Source organism: Chrysemys picta, chromosome 25 (genome assembly GCF_011386835.1).
Source record: "Chrysemys picta bellii isolate R12L10 chromosome 25, ASM1138683v2, whole genome shotgun sequence".
Lineage (NCBI taxonomy): Eukaryota > Metazoa > Chordata > Testudines > Emydidae > Chrysemys > Chrysemys picta.
The window spans coordinates 2,699,182-2,717,871 of record NC_088815.1 but is presented as its reverse complement, the minus strand read 5'-3'; the positions used below and the strand labels follow the sequence as shown (position 1 = coordinate 2,717,871).

Sequence of the window (18,690 nt, the reverse complement as noted above, 5' to 3'; positions counted from 1 at the left end):
GTATGGTGTATGAGGCATGGTATACTTTTGATGCTATGTGTCATGGACCCAGTCCTTGGTGAGTGACCCTGACACACATGAAAGCATTTGGTTTGTAGGTCAGAAAGTTCGGTTCCTTCCCCTCTTTAGATAGGTCTGCTCTGGTTGTTTGTAGTGTCACATCTCCTGCTCGTTGTAGAGGTCATTCCATACAGGAGAGGAAGATATCTTTGACCAACTGATCTTTCAGACTTGTCAAATTATTGTGCAGCTACTATACTATACCTGCTGAAGAGCTTGGGTCTCCTGCTTAGGGTGAGCATATCTAAAACATCACTGAGCTTGCAGATGTGTTTTCCCTGGGATGAATAAATAAATTGTGAGTTACAGTGCAAGGGGGCAGTAGCTGAGTTAATCAGAAAACAAGGTTTTACTAAATAGGCCTGATGAGGTTTCAAAGCTAAATAGATTTGAAATTTGTTAGAATCACAGGGGTAGAAGGGACCACAAGGTTCATCTAGTCTACCCCCCTGTCAAGATGCAGGATTTGTTGTGTCTAAACCATCCCAGACAGATGGCTCCAGCCTCCTTTTGAAAACCTCCAGCAAAGCACCTTCCACAACCTCCCTAGGCAGTCTGTTCCATTGTCCTAACAGTTAGGAAGTTTTTCCTGAGATTTAATCTAAATCTGCTATGCTGAAGTTTGAATCCATTGCCTCTTGTCCTGCCCTCTGTGACAAGAGAGAACAACTTTGCTCCATCTTTTTTATGGCAGCCTTTCAAATATTTGAAGTTGCTCACCTCTGGATCCTTTCCAGTTTCTCCATATTCTTTCTATACATTGGTGACCAAACTGGACGCATACTCAATTGCATTTGCTTTTTTTGCAACAGCATCTCATTCTGACTCACGTTGAGGCTGTGATCCACCACAACTCCCAGATCCTTCTCAACAGTGCTGCTTCCAAGTCAGTTATCCCACACTTTGTGCATTTGGTTTTTCTTCTCTTAAGTGTAGCACCTTACATTTGTCTTTGTTGAATTTTATTTTGTTGTCTATAGCTCAGTTCTCCAATTTGTCAAGATCCCTTTGTATTTTAGCTCTGTCCTCCAAAGTGTTGGCAGCCCCCCTAGCTTTGTGTCATCTGCCAATCTATCAGAATGCTCTCTATTAGAATCATAGAATCATAGAAGACTAGGGTTGGAAGAGACCTCAGGAGGTCATCTAGTCCAACCCCCTGCTCAAAGCAGGACCAATTCCCAACTAAATCATCCCAGCCAGGGCTTTGTCAAGCCGGGCCTTATAAACCTCCAAGGAAGGAGACTCCACCACCTCCCTAGGTAACGCATTCCAGTGTTTCACCACCCTCCTAGTGAAATAGTTTTTCCTAATATCCAACCTGGACCTCCCCCACTGCAACTGGTCATTAATAAAGATGTTAAACATCACCGGAGCCAGAACAGACCCCTGTGGAACCTCACTTGAAACCTCCCTCCAATCTGACTTAATTCCACTAATAGTTACTCTTTGTTTGCAGTTGTTTAACCAATTATGTATCCACCTAATGGTACACCTCTACCTCGATATAACGCTGTCCTCGGGAGCCAAAAAATCTTACTGCGTTATAGGTGAAACCGTGTTATATCGAACTTGCTTTGATCCGCCGGAGTGCGCAGCCCCGCCCCCCCCCGGAGCACTGCTTTACCACGTTATATCAGAATTAGTGTTATATCGGGTCGCATTATATCGGGGTAGTGGTGTAGTTCTGCCAAGCTCACATTTCTCCAGCTTACCTATCAGAATATCATGTGGGACTGTGCCAAAAGCCTTGCTGAAGTCCAGGTATATTATGTCCACTGCATTCCCCCTATCCACCAACCCAGTTATCCCGTCAGAAAAGTAAATCAAGCTGGTTTGGCATGATTTGTTTTTGGTGAATCCATGCTGGCTGCTAGTGTTACGCCCTTCATCCTCCAGGTATTCGCAAATTGAATGTTTTATACATTGCTCTAGTAGCTTCCCAACAATTGAAGGTTAGGCAGACTGGTCTGTAGTTCCCTGGCTCCTCCTTTTCCCCCCTTTTAAAAAATGGGCGCTACATTAGCCCTTCTCCAGTCTTCTGGGACCTCTACTGTCGTCCATGCGTTTGCAAATATTATTGCCAGTGGCTCCGAGATTTCTTCAGCTAATTCCTTCAGTATCCTTGGGTGCATAGCTTCTGGCCCCACAGATTTGAATTCATTCAAATTGGTCAGAAGATCTCTGAAGTGTTCTTTGCTTATCCAGATCTGCATCCCTTCCCCCTTATTGTCTATGGTAAGTTCACCATGGTCGTCTGGTCACATGTTATTTTCTGTGAGAAGACTGAAGCTAAGTAAGCATTAAGCAGCTCTGCCTTCCTATCATCTTCCGTTATCAGCTCACCTTCTCCATTGAGCAGCAGATCTACACCATCCTGACATATTTGAAGAACCTCTTCTTGTTGTCTCTAACATTCCTTGCCAGCTGTAACTCATTCTTTGCCTGGGCTTTCTGATTTTTGTCCCTACACACTCGTACCATTCCCATGTATACTTCCTGGGTGAAATGCCCCTCCTTCCATTTCCTGTATGTATCCATTTTGGTTTTTAGATTGTTAAAAAGCTCCTTGTGCAGCCACGTTGGCTCCTCTGGCTCGTCTTACCTTTTCTCTGTGCTATCATAGCTTGATGATGAGCCTCCAGTATTACATCTTTCAGGAACTGCCAGCCCCCTTCGGCTCCTTTTCTTCCTAATTGGTCTTTCCATGAGATGGTGCCTACCATTTCACTGAATTGGTTGAAATCCACATTTCTGAAGTCTAGTGTCCTTGTTTTGCTGTTCTCATGTCCTCCTTTCCATAGGATCTTGAATTCATCAGAGCATGATCACTTCTTCCCAAATTCCTGACCACCTTCACATTTGCAACTAATTTGTCCCTGTTCATCAAAACCAGAACCACAATGGATGACCCTCTACTTGTTTCCTTCACATTTTCAGAATTTGCAGGACATATTTGCTGTAATAGTCTTCCAACAGATATAAGGGAAGTTAAAATGTCCCATTAATATTTGCTCATGTGTGTTAGCTAATCTTGTTACCTGCTTGTAGAATGACTTCCTCTTTGACATGATTTGTTCTTGACAAATCCATGCTGTTACTTATCACCTTATTATCTTCTAGGTGTCTGCAAACTGATTGCTTAATTATTTGCTCCATTATCTTTCCAAGTATAGAAGTTAAACTGACTGGTCCGTAATTCCCCGGGTTGTCCTTATTTCCCTTTTTATAGACTGGCGCTATAGTTGCCCTTTTCCAGTCCTCTGAAAACTCATGGAAGACAGGAGAGATTCCAAAGATAATCGCTAATGGCTCAGATATCTCCTTGGTTAGCTTCTTGAGTATTCTAGGGCCTGGACTACACTAGCGTAGCTGAAGTCGCAGTATCTTAGTTCGACTTACCTGGCCGTCCTCACGGCGACAAGTCAACCACCACGGCTCCCCCGTCAACTCCGCTTACTCCTCCTGCCAAGATGGAGTACAGGCGTCGATTCGGGGATCGATTTATCACGTCTAGACGAGACACGATAAATCGATCCCTGATACATCGAACACGATCCGGCGGGTCGTATAGACGTACCCTTTGATGTATTTCATCAGGCCCTGGTGACTTTGAAGACATCTAGTTTGTCTAAGTAATTTTTAACTTGTTCTTTCCCTATTTTAGCCTCTGAGCCTACCACATTTTCACTGGCATTTACTATATTAGATGTCCAATCACTACTAACCTTTTGGGGGGAAAGCCAAAACAAAAAAGTCATTTAGCACCTCTGCCATTTCCACATTTTCTGTTATTGTTATTCCCCCCTCATTGAGCAGCGGGCCTATCCTGTCCATGGTCTTCCTCTTGCTTCTAATGTATTTGTAGAATGTTTGCTTGTTACCCTTTTATGTATCTAGCTAGTTTAATCTTGTTTTGTGCCTTGGCCTTTCTAATTTTATCCCTAAATACTTGTGGTATTTATTTATTTTCATCCTTTGTAATTTGACCTAGTTTTCACTTTTTGTGGGACTCTTTTTCAGAGTTTCAGCTCACTGAAGATCTCCTGGTTAAGCCAGGGTGGTCTCTTGTCATACTTCCCATCTTTCCTACACGGTGGGATAGTTTGCTCTTGTGCCCTTAATAATTTCTCTTGGCAGTTTTTCAAACTCTCTTGAACTGTTTTTCCCCTTAGACTTGCTTCCCATGGGATCTTACCTACCAACTCCCTGAGTTTGCTAAAGTCTGCCTCCCTGAAATCCATTATCTTCATTGTGCTGTTTTCCCTCTTACCATTATGATTTAGTCTTTAATTACATGATCACATATTGTTTTTTTCCGCATGCCCCACTTCACTGAGTGCACAGGAAGGACTTGCTCTGGTGAGTGAATCAGGGTTGGATAATGAAGGAGCCTGTTGGCTGTGTATAGGTCCTCTACCTTGTTTATTTGTTGCAGAAGTTGGAAAATGTTGCTATTTGCAGAACTGGGACAGGCAAGAGACCTGCCCAAAACTAAAGGCCTACCCCTCACCAAAGAGGGAGGAACCACTAAGCCCAGGCCACAGTTGAGTATTGGAAAGTATGCAGTGAATGAGGCAGAGGATTGCAGGAAGAGAAAGGATGGTCTCATGGTTTAGGCAGTCGAATGCTGCCCTGGAGAATTGGATTCTATCCCTGCCTCTGTCACAGAGTTCCTGTGCAATGCTGGGCAAGTCACTTCAACCAGATTTTTCACCAGTGGATCACCAATTGTGTTCTCCTAGTTTTCTGCGTGCCTGACTTGGAACCTTGTGGTCTGATTTGCTGAAGTGCTGAGTGCTCACAGCTGCAACTGAAATCAACGGGAGCTGGGCTTTGAACATATACAGAGCTGTACGATGCTAAGAACTATGAAGAATCGGGTTCTAAGCATCTCAAATTGGACACCCAAAACTTTTCACCTCTCTGTGCCTCAGTTGATCTGTAAAATGGAGATAATATCCAATCATCTCCCAGGAGTGTTGCGAAAGTAACTAGATTAATATTTGTGAATCCCTCAGATACTGTAGTGAGGAGCACCATGAAAAAGCCCTTGAGGAAATTAATAATTGTCTGTTCAGAGCAGGATTTGAATAGTGTACAGATAGAAGCCCTGGAATCACACACTGAAAAATGATGATAAAACAAAATATTGAATACCTTCTCATTAAGTGAACAGCATCTGGCCTATGCCCTAAATGAGGCAGGGGTTCTGTGGAAGAAAGATTTCAATTACATGATCACATGCTATATCTTAATACATATACACAGAGTGGGAGTGAATTAAGGTTGTAGGGGCAATCTGGCATTTCCTAATGTTTGCTTGCCTTTGCTACATGAGTGATCTTTAAACATAGTGTTTTGTATGATTATAGTTGTGATCTGAGCATACTGGTTTCCAGCCAGTGTTGTTCAAGGGCTTTCAGTCTTTAGAGCCTTTAAGAATAGACCCCTGACTATAAGAAGTAAAAGTGCAGAGAATTCCTTTGAACCAGATGTTGCTACTTTAGTAAAACCATGTCAAGTGCAAACAAAAGGCATAATTACGCCGTAGGATTCATCTTAGAAAACACATCTCATATTTCAGGTGTTCAGAGAGGTTTTGCAATAACTAGGAAACTCCTTCATTCCAGAGGTTTGCTGCTTATGAACAAAAGAAGTCTTCGGTCTGATCACTTGTAGTAACCCAGTACATCAGTTAGTCTGTTTCTAGATCTGCTGCTCGTGGAGTCCGTTTGCTCTTTTGGGACGCACTGTGACAGCTGTCGAAGCTCTCTCTTTTAGACCTTCAGGCAGAACTATGTGAGCTGAGTCATTCATTGCTGAGTCTACGCTTCCTTTCTCCCTAGGGGCTGTTTTTCAAGATGCTGCTGGGTCTCTGTTTCTATTGACACGGGCCGCCTTTTCTGGGAAAATATCACTGTTCTGCATGGACTTCATTAATCTCTCTGGCTGCTGCTTACTGCCAAAGCACTGAGTGGTCTGTTAAATGCTTTGGTACTTCCCTCTGCATTCACCCCTCCCTGTGTCGCTCTCCCCTTTTCTGGCTGGGGGGTTGGGGGGGGCAAGGTGGAAAGGATCCACCAAAATCCTTTGATACCTATTTTTCTCTTTTTGTAAATGGTTTTAAGTTTTGTCTGTTTTCCCCATTTGCCCATTTGCCCTTCCTGGCTCTCAGATTGTCACTGAGTGTGTAACTGTCTGTGATTTCTCTTGTGTTTGGTGTAGGAATGTAAAATAGTAACTGGTTAACTGGTAAGCATTAGTCTTACCGGTTAACCCCCCTAACTGTTAACCCCAGCCACGCTGGCCGGCGGCCAGGCAGCCAGAGCAACCCCAGCCCGGGCCGGCCAGAGCAGCCCCAGCCCTGGCAGTTAACTGATTAAACGATCAGAGGGGTAGCCGTGTTAGTCTGAATCTGTAAAAAGCAACAGAGGGTCCTGTGGCACCTTTGAGACTAACAGAAGTATTGGGAGCATAAACTTTCATGGGTAAGAACCTCACTTCTTCAGATGCAAGCATGACAGGACCCTCTGTTGCTGATTAAACGATATAATTTTAATCCTTTAAATGGTTAACTTTTTAAAATAATATTTACATCCCTAGTTTGGAGCCCTTTGCTGGTTTCCTGTTGGAGGCTATTTATAGGGCTAATTCGCTCCTCTTTATTTTAACTATTAATTTAAACATTTTAAATCATTTTAACCCTTTCCTGTCCTCTGCTGCAATGTTGTAAATGGGCTAACTAGAAACTGTGCCTAGCTACCTGCTTATTAATAGGACATGCCACCCAGTCGATACCTGAGTCAGTGAGAGACTGCCATTGGCTGCCAGCATCCTGATCCAGGAATGGATAATTTCCAGTCTCCTTTGGTACAAGCTGCAGCCCCAGAAGCTCCCAGCAGTTGTAAGTGCTGCCTAAATATAACAACTCACTCCTGTCATTGGGAAGCTCGTGCTCCTGGTAATGCTGATCTGCACTGAGGGTATGTCTACACTACGAAATTAGATCGAATTTATAGAAGCCGGTTTTATAGAAATCGGTTTTATACAGTCAATTGTGTGTGTCCCCACATAAAATGCTCTAAGTGCATTAAGTTGGCGGACCGCGTCCACAGTACCAAGGCTAGTATCGACTTCCAGAGCGTTGCACTGTGGGTAGCTATCCCACAGTTCCCGCAGTCTCTGCCACCCATTGGAATTCTGGGTTGAGATCCCACTGCCTGATGAGGCAAAAACAGTGTTGCGGGGGACTCTGGGTACATGTCGTCAGGCTCCCCCCCCTCCATGAGAGCAGTGGCAGACAATCGTTTCGTGCCTTTTTTCCTGGGTTACCTGTGCAGACAACATACCACGGCAAGCATGGAGCCCACTCAGCTCAGCTCACCGTCACCATATGTCATCTGGGTGCCGGCAGACGTGGGATTGCATTGCTATACAGCAGCAGCTCCTTGCCTTTTGGCAGTAGATGGTGTATTACGATTGGTATCCATCATCGTTGTACTCCTCAGTGAGTTCGGTCAGAGGCACCTGGGCAGACATGTTTTGTCTCCTGGAGACTCAGTCCTGCCGGCAGTCCTACTGCACTGCCTTGATGATGATGGCTAGCAATCATAATGCAGCATCTTCTGCCAAGCACCCAGAAGATGCCGATGGCTATCAGTCATGCTGCATCGTCTGCTGCCAGCCTAAGATGTAAAAGATAGATGGACCAGATTTGTTCTGTATTCATTTGCTTCCCCCTTCCTCTGTGAAATCAACAGCCTGCTAAACCCAGGGTTTTGAGTCCAGTCTTTGGGGGGGCCATTCTGTGTGACAGTTGTTTGTGTTTCTCCCAGATGCACATCCACCTTTGTTGATTTTAATTCCCTGTAAGCCATGTCGTCACTCATCTCTCCCTCCCTCTGTCAGACAATAGTTTTGCGCCTTTTTTCAGCCCAGACGCCATAGCACTGGGATCATGGAGCCCGCTCAGTTCACCATGGCAATTATGAGCACTGTGAACACCATGCGCATTGTCCTGGAGTATATGCAGAGCCAGAACATGCCAAAGCAAAGCCAGGCGAGGAGGTGATTGCAGCGCGGCGATGAGAGTGATGAAGAAATTGACATGGACATAGACCTCTCACAAAGTACAGGCCCCAGCAATGGTGTTACTGGGGCAGGTTCATGCCGTGGAACGCTGATTCTGGGCCCGGGAAACAAGCATAGACTGGTGGGACCGCATCGTGTTGCAGTGTGTGGGATGATTCCCAGTGGCTGTGAAACTTTCGCATGCGTAAGGGCACTTTCATGGAACTTTGTGACTTGCTTTCCCCTGCCCTGAACCGCCAGAATACCAGGATGAGAGCAGCCCTCACAGTTGAGAAGCAAGTGGCGATAGCCCTGTGGAAGCTTGCAACACCAGACAGCTATCGGTCAGTCGGGAATCAATTTGAAGTGGGCAAATCTACTGTGGGGGCTACTGTGATCCAAGTAGCCAACCCAATCAAAGCCCTGCTGATATCAAGGGTAGTGACTCTGGGAAACATGCAGGTCATAGTGGATGGCTTTGCTGCAATGGGATTCCCTAACTGTGGTGGGGCGATAGATGGAACCCATATCCCTATCTTGTCACTGGAGCACCAAGCCACCGAGTACATAAACCGAAAAGGGTACTTCTCAATGCTGCTGCAAGCCCTGGTGGATCACAAGGGACGTTTCACTAACATCAACGTGGGATGGCCGGGAAAGGTACATGATGCTCGCATCTTCAGGAACTCTGGTCTGTTTCAAAAGCTGGAGGAAGGGACTTTCTTCCGGGACCAGAAAATAACCATTGGGGATGTTGAAATGCCTATAGTTATCCTTGGGGACCCAGCCTACCCCTTAATACCATGGCTCATGAAGCCGTACACAGGCAGCCTGGACAGTAGTCAGGACCTGTTCAACTATAGGCTGAGCAAGTGCAGAATGGTGGTAGAATGTGCATTTGGACGTTTAAAAGCGCACTGGCGCAGTTTACTGACTCGGATAGACCTCAGCGAAACCAATATCCCCATTGTTATTGCTGCTTGCTGTGCGCTCCACAATATCTGTGAGAGTAAGGGGGAGACATTTATGGTGGGGTGGGAGGTTGAGGCAAATCGCCTGGCCGCTGATTACGCACAGCCAGAGACCAGGGCAGTTAGAAGAGTACAGTAGGGTGCAGTGCGCATCAGAGAAGCTTTGAAAACCAGTTTTGTGACTGGCCAGGCTACGGTGTGAAACTTCTGTTTGTTTCTCCTTGATAACCACCCTCCCCCCCGGTTCACTATATTTCCCTGTAAGCTAACCACCCTCCCCTCCCCCCTTTGAGCACCGCTTGCAGAGGCAATAAAGTCATTGTTACTTCAAATTCATGCATTCTTTATTAATTCATCACACAACTAGGGGGATAACTGCCAAGGTAGCCCGGGAGGGGTGGGGGAGGAGTGAAGGACAAGGACACACTGCAGTTTAAAACTTTAAAACTTTAACTCTTATTGAAGGCCAGCCTTCTGATGCTTGGGCAATCATCTGGGGTGGAGTGGCTGGGTGGCCAGAGGCCCCCCCACCGCGTTCTTGGGCGTCTGGGTGAGGAGGTTATGGAACTTGGGGAGGCGGGCTGTTGGTTACACAGGGGCTGTAGCGGCGGTCTCTGCTCCTGCTGCCTTTCCTGCAGCTCAACCATATGCTGGAGCATATCAGTATGCATAACCAGCAGCCGGAGCATCGACTGTTGCCTTCTGTCGGCAGTCTGACGCCACCTATCCTCTTCAGCCCGCCACTTGCTCTCTTCAGCCCGCGATTCAGCCCGCCACCTCTCCTCTCATTCATATTGTGCTTTTCTGCACTCTGACATTGACTGCCTCCACGCATTCTGCTGTGCTCTGTCAGCGTGGGAGGACATCTGGAGCTCAAGAACGTATCATCCCGAGTCCGCCGTTTTCTCCTTCTAATCTTCACTAGCCTCTGCAAAGGAGAAACATTTGCAGCTGGTGGAGGAGAAGGGAGAGGTGGTTAAAAAGACACATTTTAGAGAACGGGTACATTCTTTCACGTTAAATTTTGCTGTTCACATTACACAGCACATGTGCTTTCGTTACAAGGTCGCATTTTTCCTCTTATATTGAGGGCCCGCTGGTTTGGTGTGAGAGATCACTCACGCAGTGCCAAGCAACAGAATTCGGCTTGCAGGCAGCCATGGTAAGCCACAGTCTTTTGGCTTTTTTAACCTTCATAACATGTGGGAATGGTTTCAAACAGCAGCGCCCTCATTTCTCATAGCAAGCACCCATTGGGTTGGCCATTTAAAACGGGTTTGCAATGTAAAAGGAGGGGCTGCGGTTTCCGGGTTAACATGCAGCACAAACCCAACTAACCCACCTCCCCCCCACACACACCCAATTCTCTGGGATGATCACTTCACCCCTCCCCCCCCACTGCGTGGCTAACAGTGGGGAACATTTCTGTTCAGCCGAGCAGGAACAGGCACCTCTGAATGTTCCCTTAATAAAATCACCCCATTTCAACCAGGTGACCGTGAATGAGATCACTCTCCATAGGATAACAAAGAGAGATAAGGAATGGATGTTGTCTGCATGCCAGCAAACACCGGGACCATATGCTGCCATGCTTTGTTATGCAATGATTCCAGACTACGTGCTACTGGCCTGGCGTGGTAAAGTGTCCTACCATGGCGGACGGGATAAGGCAGCCCTCCTCAGAAACCTTTTTCAAAGGCTTTGGGAGTACATCAAGGAGAGCTTTCTGGAGATGTCCCTGGAGGATTTCCGCTCCATCCCCATACACGTTAACAGACTTTTCCAGTAGCTGTACTGGCCGTGATTGCCAGGGCAAATTAATCATTAAACACGCTTGCTTTTAAATCATGGGTAATATTTACAAAGGTACACTCACCAGAGGTCCCTTGTGCGCCCTCAGCGTCCGGGAGCACGCCTTGGGTGAGTTTGGGGGTTACTGGCTCCAGGTCCAGGGTGATAAACATATCCTGGCTGTTGGGGAAACCGGTTTCTCCGCTTCTTTGCTGTGAGCTATCTTCATTGTCTTCATCCTCCTCCTCGTACCCTGAACCCGCTTCCCTGTTGGTGATTCTCCATCGATGGAGTCAAAGCACAGGGTTGGGGTAGTGGTGGCTGCACCCCCTAGCATGGCATGCAGCTCCGCGTAGAAGCAGCATGTCTGCGGCTCTGTCCCGGACCTTCCGTTTGCCTTTCTGGCTTTGTGGTAGGCTTGCCTTAGCTCCTTAATTTTCACGCGGCACTGCTGTGCATCCCTGTTATGGCCTCTGTCCTTCATGGCCTTTGAGACTTTTTCTAATATTTTGCCATTTCGTTTACTGCTGCGGAGTTCAGCTAGCACTGATTCATCTCCCCATATGGCGAGCAGATCCCGTACCTCCTGTTCGGTCCATGCTGGAGCTCTTTTGCGATCCTGGGACTCCATCTTGGTTACCTGTGCTGATGAGCTCTGCATGGTCACCTGTGCTCTCCATGCTGGGCAAACAGGAAATGAAATTCAAAAGTTCGCGGGGCTTTTCCTGTCTACCTGGTCAGTGCATCTGCGTTGAGAGTGCTGTCCAGAGCGGTCACAATGAAGCACTCTGGGATAGCTCCCGGAGGCCAATACCATCAAATTCCATCCACACTACCCCAATTCTGACCCGCAAAGGCCAATTTCAGCGCTAATCCCCTCGTCGGAGGTGGAGTAAAGAAACCGGTTTAAAGGGCCCTTTAAGTTGGAAAAAAAGAGCTTTGTCGTGTGGACGTGTCCAGGCTTAATTCGATTTAACGCTGCTAAATTCGACCTAAACTCGTAGTGTAGACCAGGCCCGAGTAATCAAGGTTTCCAGGGGGAACAAAACTGGTGTCTGAACTGATTTCCTACTCTCGTTCCTGGGTTTGGCAGATGTGCTGTTGACTTCACAGCAGCAGCTGTTAACAAGCCCAATGACAGATCAGTCCAACTGAAAGAGCAGCACATGTTATCTAAGAACCTAGAGAGAGAAATCATGTGAAGATCAGGGCCAGTGAAAGAATGGGCACACACTTTTGTGACTCATGCTGAAGGGCCATAACTTTACTAAAAACAGCTACCTAAAGGTATCCTGTTTGGGTGATAAAATCCACCCTGAACCATCTCTGGTCTTTCCCCAGCCCAACTAAGGTCTTAGGGTCTTTGTTAAATCCAAATATTTCAATATGTGTGTTTCAATAACCATTTTAAATTCCAAAAAGTTTTTCTCTTGCCAGTCACCCAATATTTTGACATTCATACCTTGTTCACGTATTTACAACATTGCAAACTAATCTCTTGTAAATCATTGCGTTGAAATGTATGAAGCGATCCAAAAACGAGCTCTGTTTCTGTATCATCATCATCATCATCAGTTTTGTCCTCCAGCTGTATGTCTATTATTGTATGTTCTTCTATTTCACTGCAAAATGATTGCTTTTATTGCATTCATGACACTGTAACCTTTGGACTGGTCACTTTGCACCATGTTGGACTTGCTTCCATGTTTGTTACATACAAATCTGGGTTTGCAGTTTGTGTACCTTTCCATTCTGTCTTTATGCCATAGCATCCATTTTAAATTAAATGCACTCTGATTTTTTTTCACTGTATGTAAACGGTTAGGAAGCACAGTTTTCACACACCCTGCAATTATCTGCTGTACTTTGCAAGAAATTAACTTAACTTTGAAATAATCTTACTTTGACTTTGGTTATCAGTTATACTACAAATAATTCAGTCTTTAATTAGTCCTGTTAACTGATCAGATTCACCTAATTTAGTTATTTTATGAAGGTCAGTGGTTTTGCATGAATCTCAGTATTTTTGACGTTTTTAAATGAGTTCGTCTTGCGGTTTCATTCCCCTTTCTGCTCCAGTTGCAGTGTGTTGCATGGGCCTGCCAACGGTGGTGATTTGGGGAATCTCTACAACTGATAAATTCTGTTCAGTGTTGTGGAGCTATGAAATTGCTGTATCTTGGAGTGCCTCTGTCTGTGTGTCCCCCACTGCTGACAAGGCTTTAACCCAGGGGGTGGGCAAACTTTTTGGCCCGAGGGCCATATCTGGGTATGGAAATTGTATGATGGGCCAAAAATGCTCACAAAATTGGGGGTTGGGGTATGGAAGGAGGTGAGGGCTCCAGCTGGGAGTGCGGGCTCTGGGGTGGAGCCAGAAATGAGGAGTTCAGGGTACAGGAGGGGGCTTCAGGCTGGGGCAGGGTGTTGGGGTGCGGGTGGGGGGGGTGAGAGCTTCAGCTGCGGATGCAGGCTCTGGGGTGCAGGAGGGTGGGATCGACTGGTTCGGAGGCCGGGAGGGGGATCAGGGCTGGGGCAAGGGGTTGGGGCACGGAAGGAGAGTCAGGGGTGCAGGCTCCAGGCGAGGCTTACCTCAAGCAGCTCCTGGAAGCAGCGGCATGTCCCCCTTCTGCCTCCTACACAGAGGCGCGCCAGGTGGCTCTACACGCTGCCCTGTCTGCAGGCGCCGCCCGTACAGCTCCCATTGGCCCCGTTCGCTGGTCAATAGGAGCTACGGGGGCGGTGCTAGGGGCAGAAGCAGCGTGCGGAGCCCCCTGGCTGCCCCTACGCATAGGAGCTGGAGGGGGAACGTGCCGCTGCTTCCAGGAGCCACATGGAGCAAGCCCCCGACCCTGCTCCCCGGCAGGAGCTCGAGGGCCAGATGCGGTCCCCAGGCCGTAGTTTGTCCACCCCTGCTTTAAGCAGTCCTTCCTCAGACCTGGCACAGTGGTAGGTCCTTAGAATCCAGCAGCCTCCTATTCAGGGAGAAGCCACTTCCTGCGGCTTGTCTGCTGGGGGCTGACATCAGTGGACAGCTCCCAAATAAAGCAGACAGAGGTGACAAAGCAGGGGTTTATAAAGGAATCACAGGGGGAAGACAGAGCCATGCAGGGAGTTTTGGGCAGGAGAGAGGAAGGGGACAGATCAGCCAAGGTCAGAGAAGGTGGGCTGGGGAGAGAAGGCTCCATGTTTGAAAACACAAGCCATGCACTGCAGCAGAGGATCCTGGTTGCCCCAGCTGACTCTGGCCCCAGCCCAATGAATGTTCTGGAGCGGTGAGGAAAAGGAGGCAGAGAAATGCAGGCAGTTTATTTTTGTACAGATTGGTGCATTTCTCATGTGATTAAAGGACAGTATTAGACTCCTGTGCAGAGTGGCTGTGCATTTCATGCATTATACCTGCCATGTGCCCCTTAAAGACCCAGAATACCCACATGGCTGAAACTCTAGAAGACGATGTGTTTAAACTATGGGGGGGGGGAGGGGGGTGTCTGAACGCTCATCACTGGTCCAGGGCTGGGCAATGGGCCACTTGGCACAGTTCTCAGGAGAGGGTGCTAGAGAGAGGTTCTGCACCCCGATTGTGCCTAGAGATCTCAAGACAGGGGCAGTACCGGGACTCTGCTGAGACTCTGAAAGCTTAAAACACCCTGGGATCCAGCAGCTGAATCCCCTCACCGCAGTCTGGGGAGCGGCCAAGTGGGAGCGCTGTACTGGAACTGTAACAACAGATGGAGGATTTTACATTCTCTTATTTTCTTTTTAATGTCAGTAGCTTCCAGTGAGGTTTGGAAACACTGCAGCCTCCTCCTCTGGTTCTCTGCCATGTTCCTTTCCAGTTCTTGCTGACTTCTTCCAAGAGAAAATTAACAAAATACAATGTGACCTTCCTGTCCTACAATTCAGTCATCCTCCACAGATGCCGATGTTTCTTGTCTGCTGTCCTCCTCTAGCCCCTCCACTTGCCCCAGTGACCTCTCCCATCCCATCTCCTGATCATCCTTGCACCCATTCTCATCCACCCCCTTACTCTCCTCCTGGGCCTCTCTCTCTCTTCTGCCTCTTTCCCCTCACAATACAAGTATGCTTTAGTCTCTCCCAAAAAACAAAACAAAAATCTCTCGCTTGACCCTACTTGCCTCTCCATCTTCCTTCTCCCTTTCATCTCTAAGCCCTTTGAACACACTTGATAATTGTTGCCTCTCTTCCAATTCCTCTCCAATCTGTTCCACTGAAATAGCTCTTACCAAAAATCTATGATAATCACTTCCAACCTAAAGTTCAGAACCAGTACTTCATCCTCATCCTCCTTGACCTGGCCGCTGACTATGACACCGTCAGCCATGCTCCTCTTCTTGAAATCTTGTTCTCACATGGCTTCTGTGACTCTGTCCTCTCCTAGTGCTCCTTCTGCCTCTCGCTGCTCCTTTAGTGTGTCCTCTGAAACATCTTTTTAAGGATTTTTAACAGAGTAATTAACCATTGGAACAACCTGCCAAAGATCATGGCGGATCCTCCATTACTGCCAATTTTTAAATCAAGATTGGATGTTTTTCTTAAAGATCTTCTCTAGGAATTATTTTGGGGACATTCTCTGGCCTGTGCTGTACAAGAGATTAGACTAGATGATCATAATGGTCCCTTCTGGCCTTGCAATCTGTGAATCACGTCATCTTTCTCCTCACCACCATCACAACTTTCTAGGGGGGATGCAACCGGGCTCTGTCCTTGGTCCCCTTCTCTTCTCTCTACACCTTATCTCTGGACAATCTCATCCACCAATACAAATTCAGTTACCATCTCTATGCTGATGATATGCAAATCTACCTCTCTACGTAAGACCTGTCTCCTTCTGTCCAAACCCAAATCTCAGTCTCTCACTGATATCTCCTGAATGTCTAGCCATCATTCAAGCTCAACATGGCTAAAACAGAGCATCTAATCTCCCCACCACTCCCCAGTCTCTCCTTTCTTGATCACTGTTAAAAAAAAAAAAAAAAAAACACCATCCTGCCTGTCACTCAGACCTCTAACCTGGGTGTCATCTTTGACTCAGACCTCTCTCTAGATCCTCACACCCAGGTTACGTCTAAAGCTTGCTGATTTTTTCTTCATAATATCTCTAAGATACAGCCTTTCCCAAGGGCGGCAGAGCGTTCCAAAAAGTGGGGGGACCAATGGGCCACCCCCTGTGGTCCCACCCCTGCCCCTTCCCCAAGGCCCTGCCCCCAGCCAAGCTGGAAGCCAAGAGGAGATGAGGAGTCTGCCCAGGGTGGGGCCAAAAGCAGCCCCCTGTCCTTGCCCCCCAGGCTCTGTACCCAGGTGGAGGGGCACAGGCTCCCCACAGCTCTTATCCCGACCCAGTTTTGGCCGAGGGGCAGGGCCTCAGAGCTGCAGCCAGCCATGGTAAGAGCCACACGGGCAGCTATAGGGGGCCACGGTGTGGACCCTCCACCTGCCCGGGATGGGGACATGGGCTGGGGAGGCTGCTTGGGCTCCCCACACCATGAGCAGGTGGAGGGTCTCCTGCAGCTCCCCACAGCTGCCTGTGTGGCTCTTACCATGGCCTGGCTGCAGCTCTGAGGCCCTGCCCCTTGGCCGAAACTGGGTCAGGATAAGAGCTATGTGGGCAGCTGTGGGGAATCAGTGTCTGGATCCTGCACCTGCCCAAGCCTGGGAGGCAGGGACATGGGCAAGGGGCTGATTTAGACCCTACCCCTTCCCCCAATAGGGTGTCCCTGCGACTCCCACAACTGCCCAGGCTCCCAGGCTGGGCTCCACCAGCTGCTAGCCTGGCCAGGGGGTGTGGCCTTGGGGTGAAGAGGAGGGGAAGGAGGCAATGTCCACTCTGGTGAAAAGAGGATGGGCCAAGCCCCTCCCTGCCCTCCAGCCCCTCCCTGTTCCAGTGCCACCGATCTTTCCCCTCCATCTGACCCAAACACTCATCATCTTGGGGTATGTCTACACAGCAACTAGACACTCACAGCTGGCTTGTGCTATCCCACTCAGGCTCTCAGGGCTCGGGAGGGGTGCAGGGCTGTTTCATTGTTGTGTAGACTTCTAGGCTCAGGCTGGAGCCTGGGCTCTAGATCTTGCGGGATGGAAGGGTCCAAGAGCTTGGGCTCCAGCCTGAGCCCTTCCAAGAGAGGTCTTGGAAGACTGGAGGAGGGCTAACACAGTGCCCATCTTTAAAAAGGGGGAAAAGGAGGAGCCAGGGACCTATAGACCAGTCAGCCTGACTTTGAAGCTACTAGAGCAGCAGTTCTCAAACTTCTTGCACCGTGAACCCCCTTCTGACAACAGAAATTACTACATGACCCCAGGAGGGGAGACCTAAGCCCACCCCAGCCCTGGCGCCCTGGGTGCGGGAGAGGGCCAAAGCTAAAGCCCAAGGGCTTCTGCCCTGGGCAGGGGGCATGTAACTTTAGCCCCCCTTCCCAGAGCTGAAGCTCTCAGGCTTCAGCCCCAAGCAGTGGGACTTTGGCTTTGGCTTTGGCTTCGGCTTCAGCCCCGGGCGGTGGGGCTTGGGCTTGGGTTTGGGCCCTAGGCCCCAGCAAGTCTAACACCCGCCTTGGCGATCCCGTTAAAATGGGATCGCGACCCACTTTGGGGTCCTGACCCACAGTTTGAGAAACCCTGTACTAGAGCAATGCGTAAAACTTTACATTTGTGAATACCTGGAGAATGAAGGGGGTAATCACTAGCAGCTAGTATGGATTTACCACGAACAAATCATGCCAAACCAGCTTGATTTCTTTCCTTGACAGGGTAACTGGTTTGGAGAATGGGGGAATGTGGACTTCAGCAAGGCTTTTGACACAGTCCTATATGACATTCTGATAAGTAAGCTGGGGAAATGTGAGCTTGGCAGAACTACCATTAGGTGGATTCATAACTAGTTAAAAAACTGCAAACAAGGAGTAACTATTAATGGAATGATGTCAGATTGGAGGGAGGTCTCAGGTGCGGTTTTACAGGGATCTGTTCTGGGTCCGATGTTATTTAACATCTTTATTAAAGACCTGGATGTAGGAACAGAAAGCATCTTGATCAAGTTTGCAGATGACACAAAGCTGGGCGGGGCTGCCAGCACTTTGGAGGATAGATCTAAAATACAAAGCGTTCTTGATAAATTGGAGAACTGAGCTATAGACAACAAAATGAAATTCAACAAATGTAAGGTGCTACACTTTGAGAAGAAAAAACAAATGCACCAATACAGAGTGGGGATAACTGGCTTGGCAGTAGCACTGTTGAGAAGGATCTGGGAGTTGTGGTGAATCACAACCTCAACATGAATCAGCAGTTTGATGCTGTTGCCAAAAAAAAAAAAAAGCAAATGCAATTTTAGGTTGCATGAACAGAGGCATAGCATGAAAGTCACGGGAGGTGATCGTACCGCTCTACTTGGTGCTGGTTAGGCTTCAGCTGAAGAATGTGTCCAATTTTGGTCACCAATGTATAGAAAGGATGTGGAGAAATTGGAAAGGATCCAGAGGTGAGCAACCAATATGATCAAAGGGATGGAATGCAGCCATACGAGCAAAGGCTGAAGGAAATGGGTATGTTTAGTTTGGAAAAGAGGAGAGGGAGGGGGGACATGATAGCTGTCTTTTGTGACAGGCTGCCATAAAAAAGATGGAGAAACGTTCTTCTCTTTTGCCACAGAGGGCAGGACAAGAGGCAACAGGTTCAAACTACAGCCCAGCAGATTTAGATTAAATCTCAGGGAAAGCTTCCTACCTGTCAGAACAGTAGGGCAATGGAACAGATGCCTCGGGAGGCTGTGGACACTCCTTCA

General features: G+C 47.8%; 1 protein-coding gene across 5 annotated transcripts in view; it reads left to right on the top strand.

The window, feature by feature from the left end:
• Nucleotides 1–18,690, top strand: part of MARCHF2 (membrane associated ring-CH-type finger 2) — a 74,698-nt gene that overhangs the window by 37,579 nt on the left and 18,429 nt on the right. The gene's annotated exons all lie outside the window — the stretch shown is intronic.